Source organism: Solanum dulcamara, chromosome 2, assembly GCF_947179165.1.
Source record: "Solanum dulcamara chromosome 2, daSolDulc1.2, whole genome shotgun sequence".
NCBI lineage: Eukaryota > Viridiplantae > Streptophyta > Magnoliopsida > Solanales > Solanaceae > Solanum > Solanum dulcamara.
Window position 1 is genome coordinate 30871377 of NC_077238.1, and position 4666 is coordinate 30876042.

Here is a 4666-nt window from a genome sequence, read left to right on the forward strand (position 1 = left end):
ACATCGATAATCAAGACTCTATTAGACACGGTCTGCAGACACTCCGAGGACGAACTGCTCTGATACCACTTCTGTCACGACCCAACCCCGTAGGCCACGACTGGGGTCCGACCTGGACCCCCCGTACATATATCTATTAGATGAGGTCACATTGAATCGTAAATAAGACAATATCATGTAACAGAGCCCCACTGGCGATAACATTTTCATAAACTGTAGCCCTTTTCGTTTGTATCACAACATGACAGGGCACGCAAGCCGACAAGGCTGCCATAACATAATAATATATATCATATATCATGTAGACCCAGCTTAATCAAACTGACATACACAACCCACATATACATGTCTGCAGACCTCTAAACATATAAATGACAACATATGGCGGGACAGGGCCCCCGCCGTACCCCTGAATGGATAAAACAATTTCTATACATCCGTGGACAGTATCAAAAACTAGGCTCCGATACAATGAAGCCTCTTCCAGCTGAGCTGCATGGAATCCTAAGCTGACGGACTCCCAAAATCTGTACCCGTACCTGCGGGCATGAACGCAGCCCCCCGAGAAAGGGGGTCAGTACGATATGTGTACTGAGTATGTAAAACATAATATAAAACAACTGGAAACATATCTGAGATAGAGAATCAGGGGATAAGATATCAATTCAGAAACTTGTACCTGTACTTTATGAATTACAAAAACATGCATGTTCGAGTCATATCATATAGCCGGCCCTTTCGGGGGTCCGGTGAATCATCTCTGTAAAATCATCTCTGTAAAACCATCATGGCCCCAGTGTCATCACCACCTTATTACAACACATCATCATATATTTATACACGTATCCTGGCCCTCTATTGAGGGACTCAGTGAATAATGCAGTGAACTGTGCACGAGAACATATCCTGGCCCGGGACTCAGGGAAAGAAGTGTTACAATATACACGAGTAGAGTAGTGAGTAACTATATGCAATTTAAATCATTATCAGAGACTCGATAGAATAAGAAAGTTAAGCTTTTATTTGAGAACCCGAGTAGCGGTGTAGTCATCTCGAGTGTCCTCTAAATGCCATTATGGGCTGTCTCAATTATAATCTCGGGGCTCCTAGACATGTACTAAAGTAAAGCCAAATCGCTTATGGAACCAGAAACATTTGTTAACATATAGTCTGTAAGACTTGGAGCCTGTACATTTGTTACCTTTTTAACATATAAAAGTTTCCAGGGAAATAGTTCGATTATTATAAAAGTTCGATATTCAGACGTAAATAAGAGATGCTAAGAATGGAGTTACGCTGGAACTCATATCATGTTTAACCTACAACTAAGACACGCCAAAAGAAGAAAGAGAATAAACTATATATGGTCTGTACTTTTCTTTATGGGATCTGCATACACATATTTCATACCCGGCCCATCATGGGGCTCGGTGAATCATTATGGCATCATAATCTCACTTTCATACCAAACACGTATCAAAGGAAATGAGAGATATCTTTCCAAATACTAGTGTTTAATACATAGAAGCCTTACTAGGCAATACTCAATTCTTGCAGAAATTCCAATACTAAGCAGTGGATATGGGTTATGAGGCATACTTGGAGTTTTGGGAATGGAATTATCCCCACATTCCACACACACTTCACTTAAGGCTAAAACTTGCCAAAAGGAAAGAAAGATAATTGTACGTGCTTATACCAAAACATGCCACAAGAAAGCTTTACATACCTTTTGGGAGTTACCCTTTATCCTGCTCGTCTCGTCGTCTTCCGAACCTATTCAATATGAAAGTAATACGAATATCAACTACTCTTAACTTTCCAGCATCTTGGATTACGCCTTAATGTTAATGGAATCTATTGCCTTAGTTGTTTCCTCGACTAGTCCTTTAGTTTGTTAAGGCGTTAACGAAAATTGGGCAGCACCTCCCCTATAATGTGCCCTATCCAAATTTCCAATCAGGTCCCTAAGACCTACAGCCAACCAACAACAACAACCTGCAGCAATTCATACCAACAATATACAACATACACTCCAAACAACTTATTTCAAAAAATACGATATCTCAATAGGGCGTCTAGCCTTTATTTTGTGACGCCTTTAATTATACATAACAAGGGGTCATGTGGCTTCTACCAGCAGCACCCTAACCCACATTAGGACATATTTAGGCCCTGCAACAACAAGTCACACCCCTGCAGAGCAACTCACAAGAACAACACTTTGTTTCGACAATAATTCAACCATAACGACTACAAATTAGTTTATTCCGAACGCCAAGTATTTCTAAGCCATTTTCATATTTCCATCCACCAATAGGGAGTGTAACATGCTCCATCAGAACACATAAAGCTCAAATTAAAAGAAGAAATCTTACCTTACGTTAAACTTGTCAAACTCGCCAAAACTATCCAAAATGTGAAATCTGGACAGCTTACTGTTTTACCTTGTCGCTTCGTTTCGAAGGGGTAATGGAGGGAAACAGGATTTACGTCCTTCATAAAAGTTATAGACACGTGTATTAGGGTCGCAAACAATTTCGAATCATCCCTACATCAATTTTGTACAAAAAGATATGACTAAAATACTCACAGCTGTCCGTGTAGGATTTCCAAAACCAAATTTGAGCAGTACCTCCTCTACACTTCATCACCACTTTTCAAGCTGATACAAGTGGAACTGGATTTTGGAGTCTGAATGAGAGTTATAGAACCACGAAATACCTTTCCAAAACATATTAAATCACTTGAAACGAATCTGTACACAAGAAGTTATATGATTATTACTAACCACTGTCCCTTCCAAAAACGGGTTTATTAATTAACGTTTTCTCTTATTTTCTCTTCCAAATTCCAATTGCAAAGCTGGAGTTTTACTTCCATGAAGGTCTTAAAATACATATATACATATCCAAGTACTTAAGGTACACCGTATATAATTAATTCACGGAAGAAAATTGGAAAACAAACCTTTAAACTTCAAGAACCATGGCTGCTTCTCTATTTCTCTCCCTCACGTTTTTTTCTCTCTAAGTTGGCTGATGTTTTGATGGATAACTGAAGTATATGATATATATCCACATATATATGTGGCTTTAGGGTGTGACACGTGTCAACCCCCAAGAGGTTACACGTGTCCAGCCCCTATTGGGCCACCGTATCATGCTGCCAACTATGGGCTGCCACGTGGCAGTGGGGTCCACCCCCCCCAAGCAGGTGGGTCACCTGCTTGCTTGAGGTTCTGCCACGTGTCGCTTCTTCATTGGCTACCACGTATCGTCTTTTTTCCCTTCCTCGTGGGCTCGTAATCTCGTCTTATTTTATGTACCTATGTAATCCGTGCTACGTAAGTTTGATATATGCTTAAGTAGCTCAAGTGCATATGACTTTTAACTTAGTAGCTTACATAGGTAAATCGAGTCCTACGACTCATTACTTGGCCTCCAATTCCTTCCGGACTCTTATGATTTCATCTCCAACCTTCTCTAGTATGGGGTATCACATTCTCCCTTCCTTAGAGCCGTTTGATAGTGTCGTAACTTAAGTGGCTCACATGCTAACTTCTAAGTAACTTAAGGGACATTCCGAGTTTAAAAAGGGTGGGGTGTAACAACGTAAATCCTGTTTCCCTCCATTACCCCTACGAAACGAAGCGACAAGGTAAAATAGTAAGCTGTCCAGAATTCATGTTTTGATAGTTTTGAGTGAGTTGTTATTGCAGGGGTGTAATGTATTGTTGCAGGGCCTAAATGCATTCTAAAAGGGATGTGTATGCTTCTGGTTGCAGCCACACAACCCCTCATTGCGTATAATGAAAGGCGTTACAAAATAAAGGCTAGACGCCCTATTGTGATATCGTATTTTTGAATAAGTCGTTTGGAGTTTATGTTTTATATTGTTAGTGTGGATTACTTAAATATATGCTGCAGGTTGTTGTTGTTGGTTTGCTGTTGGTCTTAGGGGCCTAATTGGATTTCTGGATAGGGCACATTATAGGGGAGGTGCTACCCAATTTTCATTAACGCCTTAACAAACTAAAGAACTAGTCGAGGAAACGACTAAGGAAATAGATTCCATTAATACTAAGGTGTAACCTAAGATGCTAGAAAGCTAAGAGTAGTTGATATTCGTATTACTTTCATATTGAATAGGTTCAGAGGACGACGAGACGAGAAGGATAAAGAGTAACTCCCAAGAGGTATGTGAAGCTTCTCTTGGTATGTTTTTGGTATAGGTATGTAAAGCCTATCTTTTCTATTTTGGCATGTCTTAGATGTAGGCAGGATATGATATGAGCTTTGGGGGTAATTCTATTCCCAGGTTCTGAATATGACTTCAGGACCCTCACTCACTTTTGAATGTTAAACTTTAAAGTAGTAAGCTGCTATCCTCGAGTCTTCTATATGACTGTATAACAATTGATTCGACTAAACTCTTGTTTGTAAAAAAGAAAGGCTCTGAGATAATCAATACTCGGACTACTATAAGATATTTTACATTGGCTTACATCTAAGATTTCTAAAAACTCCTTTTTACATAGTCCTTAGTGACAGTTAGAGAGTATACGTCAAATACTTTCTACCCTGATCCTTAGGTGATGGTTCACTTGATGACTTCATTGAGTCTCAGATAATGATTTAAACTGTGTTTTGTTTCTCACTACTCT

At 39.6% G+C, this 4666-nt stretch overlaps 1 long non-coding RNA gene across 1 annotated transcript; it reads right to left on the reverse strand.

The window, feature by feature from the left end:
• Positions 1-443: 443 nt before the first annotated feature.
• LOC129875972 (uncharacterized) lies at positions 444-2483 on the reverse strand. The gene is made up of 3 exons (XR_008763263.1): positions 2379-2483; positions 1730-1776; positions 444-539 (listed from the first exon to the last, which is right to left on the reverse strand). It is a non-coding gene; the product is annotated as an uncharacterized LOC129875972 (long non-coding RNA).
• Between the last annotated feature and the right edge of the window lie 2183 nt (positions 2484-4666).